This window comes from Protopterus annectens, chromosome 7.part1 (genome assembly GCF_019279795.1).
Source record: "Protopterus annectens isolate FY-2018-M chromosome 7.part1, PAN1.0, whole genome shotgun sequence".
NCBI lineage: Eukaryota > Metazoa > Chordata > Ceratodontiformes > Protopteridae > Protopterus > Protopterus annectens.
The window spans coordinates 285,124,493-285,146,364 of NC_056740.1; positions in this window are offsets into that span (position 1 = coordinate 285,124,493).

A 21,872-nucleotide genomic window follows, 5' to 3' on the forward strand; every position below is an offset into this window, starting at 1 on the left:
AGTTTTCTTTTGATCCGAAGAAGCAATTTCTGATTTTATTGTGAAAGCGCTTATCCTGGAATAAATATTTGATTTTTAGTATCATCCTCCATGTTACTGGTGTTCTTTATGCTGTTTTGGTCTTACTCATAATTTGAGGATGCCAGTTTTATCCCTGGGTAACTTCTATTTGTGGACAGCTTGAACATGTGCTGAGTTCAAAAGTCTGACATATATTTGCCTTGGGATTTCAGGTACTTGAGAACACCTAAGAGATCTGTGGGCTCTTTCTATGATTATGTCATTAAAAAGATCCTTGTTGTCTAGCAGTGTGTTTAGAACTTCTTTGATTATTGCATTAAGTTGGGCATTTTCAAAGGACTCAGGAATACCTCTCAGTATGATATTATTGCGTTGACTTCTGGCTTCAAGATCTAGCATTTTTTGATGTAAATCTTTGATTGTGTTATCACTAGTCTGCAGGTTTTGTTTAAGTTCTATTATTTTAATTTCATTGTCCATTAATTTTGCTTCATTCTGGTCAAGTCTGAGCTTAATTTGGTCTAAATTAGATCCAAACGAGGCTAGTTTATGTGAGAAACCCTGGATTTCAGTTTGTAGAGGTTACAATGCCATTTTAAGGTCTCCAGTTGTTAAAGACTGATCTTGTTTTGACCTAAGGGCTAATTTAATGGCCTCTTGCTGTGGCTTACTAGTTGCTTGCCTTTTGGAAGAGGTGTCTTTTTCTGGAGTAGTTATCAGAGACAGTTTGGTCTTAGTAGTTAATGTTTCCATTTGGTCTGATTTATTATCCATTTCAATTACAGAAGTAGTTGCTTGAAATTACACAATGTAATTCAGTTTGCTAATTCCAAGTCACATAGTTCTTCTACCATGCGGTTCAGGGCTCAGCATCCAGTAAGTAAAGTTTTGGTGCAAAAATGAATTTTCTGTCAAAAATATTGATAAAGATAGATTATATTTGTATTCGTCCCTCTAGCCTTAGAGGTTTAGGGTAGCTTATTTGAATGATGTGCCGGCAAAGAGTCAGATAATGATTAAAGGTTGAGGAGCTGCACAGCTAGTGTGCTTACAGGCTGTCCACCATTTTGAAACCAGATCCCTTCTTTCCACTTTAACCCTAATATGGCAGGGTAGCTTATCTATGCAGTTATTCAGAAAAGAAGGAGGAGACAGATGAGTAGATTGTCCCCAAATAATAGCCTTATTTTGAGTTGAGGAGTGACTTCCTGTACAGGGCAAGCAAAAACAAAGAGAAATTACTACATTGACTGTTAGTTGACAAGTCTATTAGAACACTTGAAATGATGCTGGCACATAGTCATGTTTTTAGGAATGAACAAACTAAAGAGTGCACTGACTTTATATAATGGATGACACAATGTACTTCTTTCCATACTGGTTACAATATCAATAAATGGCTCAACAATCTGGGTTCAGAAGTCCACTGATGCCTATTCCTATCATTGAGTTCCCTTTTAAGCAGATAGCCATCGATCACAAAGGTCCATTTGTAAAGTCATGCAACGATTTTGAATCTTTTCTAGTGAATACTAACTATGCAGTTAAGTTCCTTGAATCAGTATCCATAGGAAAAGTCAACGGTAAGTCAGTAGTTAGAGCTAGTGTTACTTTTATCCAGAGCTGGAATACCTAAAGAAATACTGACAGAGCAAGGAAACCCATTTATGTTCAGCTTAGTGCATCAGCTTTTCCAGTATTGTAAAGTGAAACAGTTAAGAACATCAGAGTATTATCCTCGAGCTGAGTTAGTGATGAACATTAATAAAACTCTGAAGTCTGTGCTAAAGCAGAAAGTACTACAATATGGCATCAACTAGCATCTATTTTTTGCCTTATGGGTTTTTTGTTGTAAGATAAGCATCTGCAGTTTAAACAGCTTTTTCCTAACAGAGAAAGTGATACCAGGTTTTTGACCATCTTTCGTTAACTGTGTAGTACTGGCTGATTTGCCTTAAATTATGAGCATAACATTTTTAATGTGAATACTGAGCCTATTTTTTGATACCAGTGCATTTATATCTGTTTTGATAGAGGTAGTAGTGACGTAAAGAATATTTTAAAGATGCTCGTCTGAAATTTTTGTTCTGATTTTACTTTTTGTATACTTCATAGTGGAAAAAAAAAACTACTTGCAAATGTGCATACTCCCCAAAAGAGAAGTCATGAACAGAGCATGTTCATGAAATGATGGATATTTTTCTTTAGGCAGGTACAACTTATAAAAGTAAAATAAAGAGACTTGGATACATTTTTCTTTATGTTGTATATCTGATTCCAATATATATTCCATTTTTAAGTTTGCAGGCAACACGTTTATGTCAACTGAGAATGGAGTAGCAAATACACTGAAATAAGGTTGGTGTTTTTTGAAATCTTGAACTCTATTCTCAAAGTCCTGTAATAAAACAGAAATTAATGCTGATTATTTTTCATTGATTAAGTGGCTTTGCTCAGACAGTGTTTCAAAGTAAATTAAATTATTGTTCTTAATCTGAAATTGCCACAGTTTAATTTGAAATGCCATGATTGCTTGAAAGATATAATTTTTTAGTTGATTTTCACCCTGGAGATACATGTTCATTTCATTTAAATGAGCAGTGAAAGCCACTAAGAATGCTAAATCAGCCATCCAGTTCACATTTTCAAATTTAGGTACAGGTTTTCCTTTTGAGTCCATAAAATACTTTATTTCATTTCTGAAATTGTAAATTTTACCATGACTTAATCACCTTACTGCAGTAAAGTACACAATGTCTACCAAGCTAGTTTCCAAGGTATTCAGAAACTCTTGAAATTGGCGGTGATTTAATCCTTTGATCTTATTAAATGTATTGTTTTAATGATGACGTTCATAATATTGCCCATTTTTAAAGTCAGTTCACATAAATGTTCCTGATGTATGATGCAGTGATACTTACTGATCTTTTTTTGCACCGTCTTCTATTTGTTTTCTTAGTCCTTTCTTCTTCCAACCATAGCATGAGCACCATCAGTGACTATACCAGACATGTTGTTAATGGTTAAGGAAAATCTTACTAATGTTGCTTTCACTGCATTATACAAATCAACAGACATCGTCATACCTTTCTGTGGAACCAGACAGGCCAGTTCTTCAGTAATATTAAATTTGTTGTCAACACCTTGAATAAATATGGAAAGTTGAGCTGTATCCATAGCATTAGTACTTTCATCCAAAGCTATGGAACAAAACTTGAAAGTATCACACTGAGATTTTTTTTCCAATGGATTTAGCTATATCTTCAACATGCCTAGTGACTGGCTGGTGTGATTAACTTATTTTACAAAATTCAGATTTTTTTTCAGGAAAAATGACATCTGCTATGCTTTTAAGACATATTTGAATAAATTCATCATCAGCAAATGGCTTTAATTTTTCAGCAATTAAATTTGCTACAACATAGCTTACCTTGACTAATGAATCAGTTTGAGTAGTTGATTTTCGAAATAGTTGTTCTTGAGATGTAAGATTTTTTTAATCTAATATTTTTGTCTATGGCACATTCCTTACACTTTATTAAATTCTGAGTGCATTTGAACATGATGACTTTTCAAGTTATAGTCTTTTAAAATTGATACTACTTCTTTGCATATCAACGATAGCACTTTATTATTAGCTTCAACAAAAAAATTAAATATTTTATTCCTAGTTATATGTATTATCTTGTATTTTAAAATGATAACTAACAATTTAAGTTACAAAAGTAAGGAAATAAAAATAAAACAAAACTGCCAATAAAGACAAAAATAATGAGGGGCAAATGCCCAAAAGTAGGGACAGATTTTAAATATCATTCTTATAAACTTAGAAAGTTGCTAGAATAAAATATTTTGTGTTACCATGCATTTTCTAAGGACATAGAGACTGAAACTGAAATGTCAGTCATTATTTAGTGAATTCAATCTTTAATGATTTGTCAGAAAACTACCAATTTTATGGGGAAAAGACCAAAAATAAGGGGTAAAAATCAAGACATTGTGAGAAAATCTGGACAGTTGAGATGTATGCTTCTACAGCTAAAGAATGCCCCACTAGATATGCATTCTGTACCTCACCCTAGTTGTCTGTTAACATAAAATAGTATCACATTCATACATATTTCAGTAAAAATAAAATAAAAAATGCATACAGTTCATTCAGTATCATTATGCAATAAAGCATGGTAGTAGCCATTGACCTACCCAGGGCTGCAGGAATTCAAGGGGACATGAGAAACCTTCATCTGTAGGAAACAGAAGTTGATGGTTCATCTCTGTGGGTCAGTGAAAAGTTACAATTGGGAATGTTGTATAGCTTAACTAAACTAAAATGCTGACAAGAACAAGTTGACACTGGTATACCAAAAGGCAGCCAAATGATAAGTAAGCATTAAACTTCTATGCATGACAAACCGAAGGAAGATTTGTGGCAAACCAGTAATAGATCTGTTGAAAATGATCATACTGCATGCTGAAGAAATATCACAGGAATGAAAAATATTGTGAATTCTAAAAATTACATGGGGTATTGTTTTACTGAACCTACCAAATAAAATGATGGTGTTCTCTTCTAATAGATGCAATTAGTGGTAGTGTGATGTGGTCTGAATCAAAAATGAAAAGGAGTTAATCATATGCTAACTGGTTTATGTGAAAATGAGGAAAGACAGTGGTAAATAACAAACCAGGAATAACCAAACTAAATTGCCAATTGAGTCAACATGACTCCGGTATTAATGAACAGCAGCAGTTCAGCAAGAGACATTTATTTAATATTTGTAAAGCATGCTCCCATTGCAGAATTAATGAATGGGAATAGTTTGCATGCAGGTGCACATGATCAATAGTTCAGTTTTTGGAGGATTGAGTCCCGTGGAGACACTTTCATCTAAGTTAATTTTTGACATGAGGCTTCTTTGTGACAGAGATGTTGCACATGAAGAAGAGGATATACAGACATTTTTCAATTATCATCTACAATCATCCACTACAGATTACTGCTTCGACATATAAACAGCTATGGTATGCTATCAGATAAACAACATGGCTTCTGAAAGGCATTTATTACCAGCACAACCCTCCTCACCACCTCTAAGTCTATCTATCGCAACAAGAACAACAGTCTCATTACTGCTGGTCCATTGGCAGACATCACTAGAGCTTTCAAAACAGTTAACCAACAAACTTTACAAATTTAACTTTGGACCCAATACTTGGAAATGGTTTCAAAGCTACTTGCAGAACAGGTGTTTTCAAGTGCATTTAAGCAAACGACAACCTTCAGTCAGCACACAGAACACAGGAGTCCCACAAGGCTCAGTAAGAGGTCCTCTTCTATTTTCTTTATTCATTAATGACCTCCTTGCTGACCTTCCATGCTTAATCTTGGCAGTATATGCTGATGACATTCTCCTACTCTAAGCTAATAAATTTCCTCATATTTTACAGATTCACTTATAGCAGTCCTTCAAAAAATTCTATCATTGGTCCACAACCAATAAATTGTTTATGAACCATAACAAAAGTTATACTATTCTCCCTACATAAAGTTCCTCATTTACCCACAATTACAATAACAGACAAGCAGTCACAGAGTATAAATACCTAGGAATAATAACTCTGGACTGCTTTCGTACCTTCTCTACTTACACAGCCATCATTACACAAAAAGACCTCTCACAGCTGAAGCGTTGATATAAATCTGCCACCTACTTACATCTGCTGCTAGGATGGCCATTGCTAAAAATATTCTCATTCAAAAACTAAAAAATGCCCTTTGTTTGCTTACCTTCAATGTTTCCTACAACACTTAACATCTTTAGGCCACTGAAAATAAAATGTGCAGGTTTTCTCTGTTGGTAAGCAACTATACTCATGACTGCCTTCTTCTACCAGTGTTGTGCATTGGTTTTGTGCTGTCGTTTTTAGCTGCAATTCTTCCCCAGAAATCATTCCTTTTACCTGTCCTGCATTCAGCTCACTACCTGTACATCAGCTGTAATCAACAACTACTACTCACCATCTAGGGATGCACCTACTGGTATTAGTTTGGAAGGACAGCATGCATAATTTGCAGTTAGCATCACTGTGAATAGTTCTCTCATTCACTACAATGACAACATCATGCAGGCAAAAGCAGGTGGCAAAACCAGTACTTAGACAACACTGCAGGTTTCAGTACTGTTATTCTTCACCTATGAATCAGTTCTTCAGCAGATGGAATAAGACAGGGAAGTGTGGAAATCAGTGTCAGGCCAATGACCAGTTAGTTCTGGGTCTACTTTATGTGCTCGAAGTCCGAGAATATTGAATATGATATTCTTGACACGAGTACACCGAAAGCGCAAAACATCGAAAATGTAAATGGAAATCTCCATAGGTGGAGATTTCTGTTTACTTCAATGTTGTGCAATCTCCGAGTTGGTATATTTAAGTAGTGGGGAGTGTAGGGGGCGCAGATCTCCACGTGGGTGGTGCAGGGGAGCTTGCCCCCCTGCCTACAATAGTTTACATTTTGTTTTTTGTGTACTTATTATTTTTGGGACGTCGATCGTTTAATAGTTCAACGCATAAGGTTCGTTCCGTATGCATTCGAGCTATTAAGCTTTCGAGGTCCTAAAGTAGACCCGTCAGTTCCACCCCCCCCTCAGACAAACAGCTGCTCAGTCCCATCCCCTCCAACAAATCCCCAGATCCTTGGCAGTTTGTCATTCTATCTTCAGTATTTACAGGTGAGGCATACTACATTTATCTCATAATGCCATTCTGTAGGGCAGTAAAAAATTGTGCAAAGGCACTCTTGTAGGGCATTAAAAGTCTTTGCAAAGGCAATTCATCCACCCATCCCTTTCTCCTTCAGACAGTTGAAGTCTATATTACCTATAGACAGCTCTTTTGGGTCTCGGAGTAAAGCCCTTTCAGCCCACACTGCAACAGAGCATGATAGATGAAACAAGAGTATGTCCATAGCAATATCAAAGATGGAATACAACCTGTCAACATTTTGCTGAGTGCAGCAGCTCTGGTAACACTAATTAAAACAAAACAAAACTTACCTGTATATAAAGGGTAAATAGAATCTCACCTTTTATGTTCATACCTGCACATTTCAGTAAAGTGGTACAGTTTTGAATTATCCACACAAAATGAATCTAGCTACACAGCCTTTAAAATGTCACCATTTGTAGTTAAAGAAAAAAATTGCAACACCAAAATTACTAATTTAAAAAGTCAAGTGGAGAAGTCAGCAAAACAAGAAGGTATTATAAATTGCAGCATGCAGGGGAAATTGTAAAGGACTACTTTATTCTTGAGAGAAAAAGACAGAAACTGAAATGTAGTGCATCAGCATGCAAGGTTTTATCAGAAGAAAGGCATTCACTGGCATATCTGAGTATTAACTTACAAAACAAGCTGAAGTCTATCCCAGTAAACTATTTCAAGAAACAGACAAAAATGGTTGTAAAAGTCAGTCAGATTTTGTTAATTTAATCAAACCAACTGGGCAAAACTGTCAATTTTACAAATGTAATAAAAGAACTGAAAAGTAAACATTGGTCCTGTAAAGTGGCATGTCGTGATCTATATATAAAAAGTAAATTGGCCCCCAGAAGCTGAAAGATTCACCTTCTTAATCAGCACGCTAGTGCTCAAAATTATAGATGAGGAATACTGCTTCCCTTTAAAAAGACCCCTTCCCATTAGATAACTAAACTACTCTCTTAGAAATTGTGAACCTGATCACATCTCAGTGTATACTATAGATTACCCTTGTACCGGAACAGCTCTGGCAATTGCATACATGACTTCCACGTGATAGGTCCCACTTCAAGAATGGAAAGGTGCTTAAGCTGGCAACGTTGCAACATTGGTGCATGCACTCACCCATTGTTTGGTTACATATTGCAGGCTGCATGAAAGGGCTCTGAGGGCTGCAGGTTGGACACATCTGTACATCTGTACTAAACTGCCTTAGAAGTCTAATATGGACTTCTCTAGTATTGAATTTACTTAAACCATAGAACAGTATTGCAATTAGAATTTTTACCAAACGGTTGTAGAATAATATTTTTGAAGTGATTCCTGTTTCATAAGATATCCTTAATTATGCTTAAATGACAGCAAAGAACAACATATATTCAAGCTCTCTTCTTGTACAAACATAAAGTTAACTTTCACTTCCACAGAGTTCATTCCTTTTTATGCCTATTGACTTAGAATCAACAAAGTCATCACACAGGATACAAGCCTAGGGGATGAGCTGGAGTCTTGAGAGAGGAATGAGATTTGCACCATGCTGTGTTTCAGGATTATTCCTTGCAGTCTGCTGGGAAACAAGCTGTCTTAGTAGATTAATAGTCTGCAGCTGCAAATCAGCCTGTTTCATCTTCTTTTTCTATTTTTAACACTGATATTTAAGAACTACAAGCAAACTCTTTGAAAGGCCAACATTTTAATCTGAAATAGAGCCAAAACCCCCCAAAATAACAGTTTCTAGGGGCAGCAGATACACTGATGAGAAACTAAAGAGGTACAGAAATGCAAAACCTTCCTTAAAACAAGACTATAGGGAAGACTGACAAATGATAATAAAATGTTGCCTTAATGTTTTCAAAAATATTTCAAATGCAGGCAGTAACAAAACAAGAAAAGGAAAGGGACAGTTTGCCTATGAAGGTCACCTAACGAAGGTCTTGCACTCTGGAATTCAACTTCCCAAAAAAGCAAAGGAGTAAAAAAATTACTAATTTTATTCAGAGATTGATAAAACGCAAGCAAATGAATAAAAAAGTGCTTTATTATGATAATGAATAAAAAAGTGCTTTACAATGGCAAATACAGATACAGTAGCTGTTGTACCACAAATGCAGCTAAAGAATTATTCAGAAGGGCTAGAAGTTAAACATCATCTCATAATAATAATAATAATAATGCCAGTTTGGCAGCTGTCATATTATGCACCACACACGTGTATATAGATATATATATATATATATATATATATATATATATATATATATATATATATATATATATATATATATACATTTACAGATATTATGTGTATATATATATATATATATATATATAGATATATCCATATATATATGGATTCCTATTACAAGAATGAAAGTTCACTACGTCGAACTTGTAATAGGATGCCTCACTTCTGTGAAAGTTCATGTTAACAAAAGTGAATTTTTGCGCAAGTGCACTTCACCGAAAACACCGCAGCACAGTGGAGGACATAAAAAACATGCTATGTCCTTCACTATGGTGCGATAGTCACAGACCCTAGGGTTAGGGCATGGGTTAGGGTAAAGGGATAGTTAGTAAAGCTATCCCCTTACTCTAACCCATGCCCTAACCCTAAGGATCGTGACTATCGCACCATAGTGGAGGACACTGCTATGTCCTTCACTGCGCTGCAGTCGTCATGAACCTTAGGGTTAGGGCACAGGTCATGGTAAGGGGATAGCTCACAGGACTATCCCCTTACTATGACCCATGCCCTAACCCTATGGTCCGTGAGAATTGCACGGAAGTTCAGTACAACACCCATTTGTTGTACTGAACTTCGCGTAAGTGCACTTTCGATTAAGTGCACTTTCGCTGCACTGAGCATTCCATGCACTATTTCGAATTAGTGAAAATTCAATCTAGTGTATGGAACCCATATATATATATATATATATATATATATATATATATATATATATATATACAGATATAGATATTTGCCAACATACATGCCATATGTCTAACCCCACTAGCTAAATAAGATCTTTAAATAACTTAAAGGCACCAGCTAAAGATGTTAATGTTATTCTCTGACCTGTAAATCTACTGTTGGTGGCCAGACCGGTGGTTATGGGATAAACTACAAAGTAGTGTGCATTCCTTAGTCTAAAGTTAAGTAGCAGGCAGGCAGCCTATTCTGTGAAAAGAGAGGAGCATGGTATACAGAGAACAGAATGGTGAACTGCATTCCTGTGAGTTTTCATTTCAGCAAATACAAATGATGTAGATCACTATAAATGGGAGGTGATGAAACAGAGTGGTACTATATATAAAACAGAGAAACCAACAGCTCATCAGATTACAGCTGATCAACTCACAGCAGGCCAGATACAATGACATGAATTTATAGCTCAGCCCAGATTATCGATTTCAGTATGGTGTGCATAACTGAATGGTAATGTAGGTTTTGATGACTGAAGGTGTTATTGATTTAATTTTATGAAATTACTCATTTAATTGATTTGTTTCTGAGTAACATTTAGAAAATGTGATATTCATATGCCACTTTGGAGTAGTTTCTGTTGCATTACAGGATTATACAGGAAGCAGTGTACCTACAACCCCTAATGCATATATTAAGAGGAAAAGTCTGTAATAAGGCTTTTTGTTTTGTGCATAGCTAAGTACCAGGTAGCTCCCTTTTGGGTCATTTTTAAGCTTATCCAATTTCCCTTTCAAAGGTGAGAAGCAAACTCTGCACCTATTGTCTGAGAGGTAAGCACCTTAACCTTTATGCCAATCCCCAACCACAATTGTTGTTATATTAAGTTTATGTTAAGTTAATGGTGTGTTTTAGATATATGTGGCAGGTTGATTAATCTTCAGTTAAGTGAGATTAGAGAGGTGATGATTCATATCACTGAGCCTATTCCAGATTTAGTAACCAAAGGAATAGGGACGGATCTAACAATCGCACAACTGTCATGCCTGAGATATGGCTTAAACTCTATGAAGCCTGTACTGCAAGCAAATTCTTTGAAATGTTTATGCAATACCTGACAAGCTAATCAATGGAGCGATTAAAGTTATACACACTGTTTCTATAAATTTTTACAACTATAAAACATAATTTCCTATTAGGAGCATGTATTGTTTTACACTGATCACTGTAAATTAACCTCAGTACAGTAACATGCATGTAATGTGCTATTTGCATCAAATTTGTGCTCAAGATACGATTTTAGTAATAAACATTTATTAAATACTTAGAATCATGTTTAATTCTGAAACAGTACATAACTATAACTTTGTCTTCTTTTATGATACGTAGGAAATTTAACAACATTATTCACACTGAATCACTGCACTTCCAAATGACATAGCCATCCTGCATGAATGTTTGTCATAAATAGATAACTGGTGCCAAAATCATGGACTGAGACTAAATGCAAAAAAATGCACTGTTGTATCCTTTGAGAAGATATCAACCCCAGGAATGGCCACATTGGCAACACACCTGCAACAGCTGACCTAATTTGGGATTTGGATATGCATATATTAAGCATATATTAAGAGGAAAAGTCTGTAATAAGGCTTTTTGTTTTGTGCATAGCTAAGTACCAGGTAGCTCCCTTTTGGGTCATTTTTAAGCTTATCCAATTTCCCTTTCAAAGGTGAGAAGCAAACTCTGCACCTATTGTCTGAGAGGTAAGCACCTTAACCTTTATGCCAATCCCCAACCACAATTGTTGTTATATTAAGTTTATGTTAAGTTAATGGTGTGTTTTAGATATATGTGGCAGGTTGATTAATCTTCAGTTAAGTGAGATTAGAGAGGTGATGATTCATATCACTGAGCCTATTCCAGATTTAGTAACCAAAGGAATAGGGACGGATCTAACAATCGCACAACTGTCATGCCTGAGATATGGCTTAAACTCTATGAAGCCTGTACTGCAAGCAAATTCTTTGAAATGTTTATGCAATACCTGACAAGCTAATCAATGGAGCGATTAAAGTTATACACACTGTTTCTATAAATTTTTACAACTATAAAACATAATTTCCTATTAGGAGCATGTATTGTTTTACACTGATCACTGTAAATTAACCTCAGTACAGTAACATGCATGTAATGTGCTATTTGCATCAAATTTGTGCTCAAGATACGATTTTAGTAATAAACATTTATTAAATACTTAGAATCATGTTTAATTCTGAAACAGTACATAACTATAACTTTGTCTTCTTTTATGATACGTAGGAAATTTAACAACATTATTCACACTGAATCACTGCACTTCCAAATGACATAGCCATCCTGCATGAATGTTTGTCATAAATAGATAACTGGTGCCAAAATCATGGACTGAGACTAAATGCAAAAAAATGCACTGTTGTATCCTTTGAGAAGATATCAACCCCAGGAATGGCCACATTGGCAACACACCTGCAACAGCTGACCTAATTTGGGATTTGGGGATTTATGTGGGCAATGATGTAACTTTTGACCAACAAATTCCTTCTATACTGTACAACTTATAAATAAAGTTATCAGGTCTGATCTAGGGATGCAATTCTACCCATTACTCAGCCATCATTAGGCCGGTCATTCAGTATAATGCTCCCTTAAGACCTAAACAATATGTCCTACATGGACGCAATCAAAGCCATCTCACCATACTCGGTATCCTACATACTACTAAGAGGTGAGCTGTGTCTGGCATACAGGAATCGCCCAGCCCAGTACCAATGGATCTACTGCACATCAGTAAGTCTAACGACATCAGAAATACTCAGTCTATGGATCTAAACCTTTTCTGCAACATCAACAGAATGGTTCAGAAGGACAGGTATATCACAACTAGGATAACACTGCTCTAGAACAGACTCCCCATCCACATAAAACAAAGCTCATTCCTGACCATATTCAAGTGCAACTTAGCTCTATGGATGGGTACTACAAAGTTAACCCAAGGACTGTCCCTATACTGCTAATGGAGAAAGGCAACTCCTAAATGTTTTATCCCATGGGTCCCCTCAAATTATCTATGGAACAATCCCAGGTGTAAGACATATATTACAGCAATAATCCACATCTGGGTGTGGGTAATACTGTATTTACCCACAGATGGTGTGGTTTAGTCACGAGGGCAAAGATTCATTAGCTTCTGGCCATCTCATTCACATTTGGTTTTAAACCTCACCAAAAATCTATGGCCAGGATGAAAAGTCAAGCACTGTGTAGGTGTGCAATGTCGTTGTCAGAAAAATCACTGCATGAGGAGCAACACAGCTAATCAGATGTGTATTAGGCACTGAACAGCACTGGCATTCTGTGCAAAAGACAATATAAGCAAAAGGAGGCATAGCAATAATGGGATAATCACTGCTAATCAGCTCTGTGGTAGGCACAGTGCTACAATAGTGTGCATGATGAAAGTGGTGGTTATCACAGGCAAACCAACATGTGGCTAAGTAATGCATGTTCAAACCATGTAATTACATGTTACAGCTATGCAGCATAAGAAGGGCAGCATAACTGCTAATAGGTACAGCAGTGTGGCTCTGCATGGTATCATGGTATTGCATAAATCGTGGGGAAGAAATAGAATTGAGAGGAAAATAATACATTTAAAAATAGCAAGCAGGCGACACAGAGAAGTGAAACCACATGTTATGAAAGCTGACGGCATTTATGATTGTAAGTGTTAGGTTGTGAGGAATATCTGTGGGTAGGATACAGGAAGAAGGGCAGGTAGAAGGACCAGACAGACACAGATCAAAGAAGCAAATCTGTTATAAGCAAACAAAAGATAAGGACAGCAGTGGATGAACACATTCATACAGAGGGTGGGAAATATTGATGAGGATGGTTGGACAATGAAGACGAAGGAGGAATGTAATATGTGGGAAGAAGAATATCACAATGATTATAGGGTTGGTTGATGACATGTTTGGATGCCAGGCCAGCCCAAAGGATTACCAACACAGGCATTCCTTATCTGTCTGTCTGATGTTATGGGTCATTTACTCTCATAGTGCCCCAGTGGGGAGGGTCTTCTGGTTATGTGACTTCACCACTTGTGCCATAAGGCACTCCATGTTTCCAATGCAAGCATCCATCTACTGGCACACCATCAGCCTCTGAAACTGATGTTGTGGGGCACTGTAGACTCTTCTTGTCCACTTTCAAGAGAGGACCCAGCATCCCCCTGCTGGGAAGAAAATGCAAGGGGCAACAGTTACCCGTCCCAGTCACCTCCAGTAAGGTGACCATAATCCTTTTGCTGAGAGGCAGATATATTAGCCATCAGCAGCCCAAAACCACATACATCATAGGATCATAGGAGGTTATTAGGCTATCGGCCCAGAGGTCATTTCAAGCTTAGTTGTTTCATCCCAATGTAATACCATAGATCCGCTAGTCAATACTTAGGATTGTATTTAGTAAAGACTGCTCTTGTCCAGGAAGGTTGTGGGTACTTTCCCAGGTAAGAATCCAACACAGGCTAAAGTTTTTCAAGATTCACCTCTTCTTCCTTCACAACTAGACCTTTAGAAGGATAAAACAGTGAGGAGAATTATTACATATGCATGCTAAAAGCCCAGTCACATTTATACAGTGGGCAGGCACAGACTTCACAAACACACCATGCTATTGAAAGAGGTACTCCACATTCTATGGCACCCATCCGTGATCAGCTACTGCTTCTTCACCACTGAAAATAAAATGTATAGCGTTATAGCGTACCATATATACATATACGGTATAGCAGTTAAGACAGTAGAAGAACATGGTACCAAACAAAGAGCGTTCCGTACATCTCATGCCACTTCTAGTCACTGTACCTATGCCAGCACTGGTCTACAATCTGGGCAGTGCCCGTGGTATCCTTCACCATTTCAGCCAGCTCCTGCATGCCCCCCCCCCCACACACACTTTACACAGTGGGCCATCATAATTTTCAGCAGGCATTCCATGAAGTTTGTTTTCTCCTTTGGATATCATTAGGTAGGACCCCCCCCACAATGCTCATTCTAGGAACGGCATGTTGCTTGTGTTATAAAGACACATCATCCAGCCAGAACACGAGCCTCCTGTTTCATAAAGCAGATTCCAAACTTAACAGAGAATTAAATAAACCCAAGTCCTCACGGCTGCCCCTTTTCTAAGGATAACTATTTATTTATTTATTTTATTTATTTAAAATTTGTTTACTGGGAAAGTCCAAATGGGCAAAAATTCCCTGTTTTCAGCAGAGGCCCTGGGAGAAAAGCTCCACGTAATACATCGCAATACTAAAAATATTAAGACATTCAATACAATGTTGTTCAATATAACCATGATACAAAAGTATTCAAAACACCCAGTACAAACACATTCAGAAAGTGTGTACAGGTCATTACTGTTAGATAGTGATACGCTTTTAAGTGTCACGTCTGGTGTAACTGTATTTCTTTATCTTGGAATACACCATTTATGGTTATTTATGAGGCAGGACTAGATATTTATTAGTTAATGTAGGTGCTGGCAGTTGCATATCCAGGACTTGGTTAGTCAGGATTTTAGTTGATTTTTGAAGTTAGATTTGTTATCTTGTCTTCTGATTTCAAGGGGGAGGGAGTTCCAGATGTTGGCAACTACACTTCAAGTAAAGGGAGTCACCTGATGTATATTTGCTTTTTGATATTTCTACAAGTGCTTTGCTTGTGGATCTTAGTTGGTGGTTGTTGTGGTAGGGGTTGAGTAGGCCTGTTAAAGCTGGTGTTTTTTGGGGGTGATAGACTAGTTGATGTGACATGGTAAGTTGGTTAAAGTTTAATAAGTTGGGTAATATTAGCCAACCTAATTTTTTAAGGGCTTGGCAGTGATGGGATCGATAGGAGGAGTTGGTACTGAATTTTGCTATTTTGTTATAGTAAGTCACCTTTATTTAGATTAGTTAGAAATGGGGATGAATATAGTAAAGTGGAAAGTAAGTGAGTTATAGCTATGATGGCTTTACTGTCTGTGGTCAGGTAGTTTTTACAGCAATAAAGGGTGCCAGGTTTTTTATGTACGTCAGTTATGATCTGGGCTATATGCTTATCGAATTTAAGATTTTGGTCAATAATTAGCCCTAGTAGTTTTGTTTGTGGCACTGGGCTGATGAGGGTGTTATCTGTAGATGATATTTTAAAAGGGGAGAGTGGGTTCCATGGCTTTGGAGTGGTAGAAAAGCACGAGCTGGGGTTTTGGGGATTTTGAATGAGGCGGGAGTTTGACAGCCAGGTTTCAATAGTGGCGAAGGCATCCTGGGTTTTTTCTTGAAGAATTTGGAGAGAGGGAGCTGAGCAGATTAGTGTGGCATTATTGGCATATTGGACCAAGTTTGCTTGATGAGTGGCTGTGTGTAGGTTGTCTGTGAAAATGGTGAAAGGGGGTCCAAGTATAGATACCTGTGGTATGCCTAGGGTAACTGGAAGGAGGGTAGATAGAGAGCCCATCCAATAACTGTAGAAAGACAGTCTGCAGTTAATGTGTGTAATAACAATTTTCCAATATACTGCTGCCTTTTTTGAGTAACCTTAAAGTATCTTTCCTCTATAGTGATTCTTATTCCCAACTGTTTATTTTAAAATTCAACATAGATAAGTCCCTTGGACATAGCCCAACTAGTTGACTTATTTCTCCAGATCAAGTTAGTTATAAGTCTTAAATCAGTTTATTAACATAATTTCCTTTCTACTTTATTTTCCATACATAATATCCTATACCATATAAAATGTTTTGAAATCATCTATTTGTATACAATAGGCACAGATGTATACAAGGTAATTCTAATTTGCTGTGGTATGTTTACATTTTGTTCCTTTCCTGCAAGGCAAGTAAAGGAACTTTTCTCAGCTAATACCATAATAATACTGAGTATAATCCTGCAAAACAGTAAGGAGAAAGATTTACCTTAATTGTAGCCTTTCTCCAATACTACGTTTCATTGGTATGGTGCAGGTGTGGTATTAATATCAGCTGGGATTTTATCTTACCTATTTAATCCCAGCATGCTTTGCACCTTTTAAGAACAATATCTGATCTGATTCGCACCATTATCCTTTCTCTCTCAGCTAGCATTAGGGAGGAATCCTCCACTCCATGGTTGTCCTAGGAACAGCATGCTACTCACATAAGTGCACTATTGCTTTTTTGCTATATGTGCATATATATATATATATATATATATATATATATATATATATATATATATATATATATAAAAAATGGAAAAATTTGGTTTTCTGTTTCTTCGATATTTTCAGCATTCGCTGAAAATGGGTTGATATTAGAACACTATTATTTTGAATGTTACAAAATTGTATTTTATTATAAACTCAATGTCTGTTTGATCATTGTGGAGCTTTTCTCCCCGGGCCTCTGCTGAAAATGGATTTATGTCCAGTTGGATTAGCCCGGTAAACAAATGTAAAATAAATAAATAAATAAAATAAATGTTCGTTGTTCTAATATAGACCCATTTCTGTCTAATCTGCTTGCTATTGTTATTAAGCAACATAACTGCATTGGTTGTTGTCGTACTCCTGTGATATACTTATTGTTCATTTATCATAGCATTACATTCCCTTCTGGTTAATTGAAAGTAACACATGTCCCAGCAGAGCTTATCACCTAATTTCAACTCACAGGTTGTGAACTGAATAGCTCTGTAAAACAGAAGAGTAAGGGGAAATTTCAACAGGAATTGATTATTTAGCATCTACCTGCTGGGTGGGAACTCTATACTGATAGCATATTTTAAATAGGAAAGCATTTCTACTGTTGTTTTCAATATTTTAAACTGATACCTTCTTTCATTATTTAGGACTAACTACTTCTGCTTGAGATAGTCTATGAGGGTAACCACAATATGAACTATCTATCTTTGGAGTTTTTATTAGCGACACTATATTAATTTGAACTAAAAAGAAGTCATTTTTACCTAAAAATACATAACCCATGCAGCTCATCTAGTATGTTTTTGTCTCCATAAACAATCCAATGGTAGCTTCAGAAAATAGATCTGTATATAAATAAATGAAGCATAATGCTCAAAAGTTCCTAAACCTGACCACTCACAACTATAAGTAGCCTGTAGTAAGTAAAATAAAAAATAATAATAATAATAAGCCAACTGAACCTATCCTTCCCTCTGCAACAGTCCCCAAGGGAATGTAATCATAAGTGAAAGCATGTACTTTATACCAAAGTATATAGACAATTAGTGTGAGATATCCTAGGTTGTAAGTTTACTCTCACCAGCCAGGACAGCCAGCAACCTTTACTAACTGCTCCCATACCTGTATCCCCTTCCACCTTCTTAGACTACGGGAATTTTACTCTCCCCTATTCAACCTTTATAGTATACTTACTGCCTTGCTATCTTTTATCTCAATATATATTACCTCTGCCATACAGCCTTTGTCCACTAGAGAGCAACAGTTTCCTTTAGACCTCCATTCTGACTCTAACTTTAAGTAACTTACAGGCTCTCGGATTCCAATATCCTGTAAGAGCTAACACTCCCACTCTTTTCTCTCTTTCTTCTTATATTATTTTCTGCTAACGCTCTCTGTATATTCTATTATCAAGGCATTGTGTCATCTCACCATCCCCACCTATGCTTACTGCTCCTCTGATTGTTCTCCTTGGGTGAACTCGGTGGCTCATCCTGCTCCGTTCGCCCTGCGGGCTCACTCCGCTCCCCTACCCTGCCCCCAAATTCCACCCGCCCCCAGTGGTCCTAAACTTATACACTAACTGCCACACCCCTATACAACAGGACCAACCTCTAACTCCTCCCCTTAAAGTGCTATCACCTCTATTATACTTTCACACTAACCCCTATCTCCTCCCCCTTAAAAAAACATCACTCATCTACCATTATCCATTACACTATCACTCTATCCACAAATATCCCTACATTCCACCACCAATACCTAAACTAATGGCCCAAGGACCCTACAAACCCTTACCTTTATTACTACTCCTAACTATACTTATCATACCCTATCTACTTACTCTCTACAAATGCCATACATTCCTAGGACTTCATACCCACAACACACACACCTCTATCCTTACTCCTAGCTCCACTCACAGTCTTAGCAACCTCTCCAGCCCAGCTAAGTACTCAGCAGGCAAATTTCATAGACTCCATCACATCTCTCATTGTAACCCACTAGCTAGAAAAACGAAGAACCTAATTTTTAAACTCTTACAACTCATCCTAAAAGTTCAGGTCCACTCCCTGTTAGATGGTGATATACACCCAAACCCAGGTCCTACCGCTATCACAGCGACACAGCCTGATACACCAACATTTTCAATCTCACAAACACTTACCAAGCCCCCCAACTCTCTCCTGATAGCTCATCTTAACATTTGTAGCATCAGTAATAAAATAACTCACTTGCATGCCCTTATTGATGTTCATTCCTTTGACATCCTCTGTCTGTCTGAAACATGGCTGAAACCATCAATACAAGACAGTGCAGTTCTACCCCCTGGCTATAATATCATAAGACATGACCGTAACACTAAAAAAGGTGGAGGCGTAGCCATACTTTATAAGGATGGATTACAAGTTACCTTGCTAGACCCCAAACCTCCACTTTGCAACAATGCAGAAATTCTTCTAAGATTCAGCTTAACAAAAGCAAAGCCATATATCTATCATGTGTCTATCTTCCCCCAGGTAATAACATCAACACATTAGAGGCTATCCTCAGCTGGCTCTCAAGCAACTACCCCCAAGAAACCATTAGACTTGGAGATTTTAACATTAACTGGAACTTCTGTATATCTGAGCAGCCTTCTACTCATATCAACTTATATGGTTTTACCCAAACTATAACATCCCCTACCCATACCAATAAAACTAACAACAAAACTAGTACCCTTGATTGGATACTCACTAATACTTCCCAACTAAACTATAAAACAGGCACCCTCCCTGAGGACATAAGTGACCACTTGCTTACCTATCTAATCAGAACAAAAACTGAAGTCCCAAATTCAACCATCTGTAGAACTATTCGCACCAACAAAAATGTTAACCCTGCTCACTTTCAAGCTGAACTAGGCACCTGTGACTGGTCACCCCTGAAACACCTCCCAATAGATAATGCTGTGAAATACTTTAACTCTAAATTTCTATCCATTTTAGACAACCATGCCCCACTACGCAAAGTTAGAATTAGAACCAAACCAGCACCACGGCTCACCAAAACTATCAAACAAAAAATCCTCCAAAGAAATAAACTATGGGCCAAATGGCACTCAACAAAAAGCCCCTCAGATCACCTGCAATTCAGACAGCTAAGAAATGAAACAAAAAAGGCCATATTAGCCGATAAAAGAAACTACTACTACCAACTACAACAAACCAACCAAAATAATCCCCAAAAATTCTGGCGAGGTATCAATAACCTCCTACACCCTGGATGCTCAAGTACTCCCTCTCCCTATGGCTCTGATGACAACAATCCCAACCAAATAGCTGACTCATTTAATACTTTTTTCACTGAAACTATACAATCCCTAGCCAACCAGCTATCCCCTAGCACCCCATGCTCTCCCGCAACCTCTACCAATAATCCTCCTCAATTTCATTTTCTGCCAGTGCCAACTTCACTCATTTGTAACCGCATACAGAAACTTAAACCCACTACACTCTCTGCTGATCTATTACCTGCAGAATACCTACAAAAAGCTGCTAAAGTCATAGCCTACCCCATATCGATCCTCATTAACAGAACTATTTCCGAAAGAACTATTCCTCTAATCTGGAAAGTCTCTCACATTATTCCCCTTCATAAAGGTGGTAACTCCAAGGAGTTGTCCAATTACAGGCCCATAGCTATTCTATCTCCTTTGGCAAAAATAATGGAAAAATGTATTCACCTACAACTGTTAACCTACCTACCTACTTGATCACAATTTATTAGCACCCTGTCAATATGGCTTTAGACCATTTCATAGCAACACCTCTACTCTCTTATCTTTCACTAACCATATTAACAGTAAACGTAATAATGATACTCTATCCTCAGCCCTATTTATTGACCTGTCTAAAGCATTTGATATGGTTAACCACCAACTGCTTATATATACGCTCAAAATCCTGTCACTGGACACCCATACTATACAGTGGTTCCAATCTTACCTACAAAATAGACAACACGCTGTACTATGGGAAAGTACTTTATCTTCCCACCTCCCAGTTGCCCTAGGGGGTCCCGCAAGGATCTATATTGGGTCCATTACTCTTCTCCATCTTTACAAATGACCTCCATTCTGTAATCCCACAAGCCAATTGTATCCAATAAGCTGATGACTCCACACTCATATGCTCTGTTACTTCTCAATCAGAACTTCAGTCACTAACCCAAAAGACCTTTAGTACAGTTGAAAACTGGCTCCTACAAAGACGTCTTATCCTTAACCCCAAAAAAATGAAAATGCTACTATTTACCCCCACCCGCAGAACCTCCCCACTTAACTTTACTATTACTTCAAATAATGGAACTATAATATCTCCTGAGCCAACCACCAAACTACTCAGAGTGCTAATAGATAATAACTTGCCTTTTGAACCTCACATTAATAACACCATTAAAACAGTAAACAAGAAACTAGGTTCCCTCTATAGAATCAAACCCTTTCTAACACCTCCAGCCAGGGTTACCATTGCTCGCACCCACCTTATCTCTACCCTGCTCTATGCCTCCCCTGTCTATACCAAAATATGTAGAAGTAATCTGAGTAAACCTTCATCCTCCTACAACAATATTGCCAGATTTGCAGCTGGGTCCTCCTATAGAATTCATCACTGTATCAACCTGAATCAGCTAGGATGGTTAGAGTTGCCAAATCTAATACTTTTTAATCAACTAATAGTAGCCCATAAGATCCTGTATTTACCTCAAAATACACCCGTACTTACTTCCCTAGTCATCCCCTATAACAATCTCAAGACCTTACGCTCATCTAATAAACTACTTGTACAAATATCAAAATCCAACAATTCAGCTGGTGACACCTTGTTCTCCAATACAGTAGGTAAAGCCTGGAA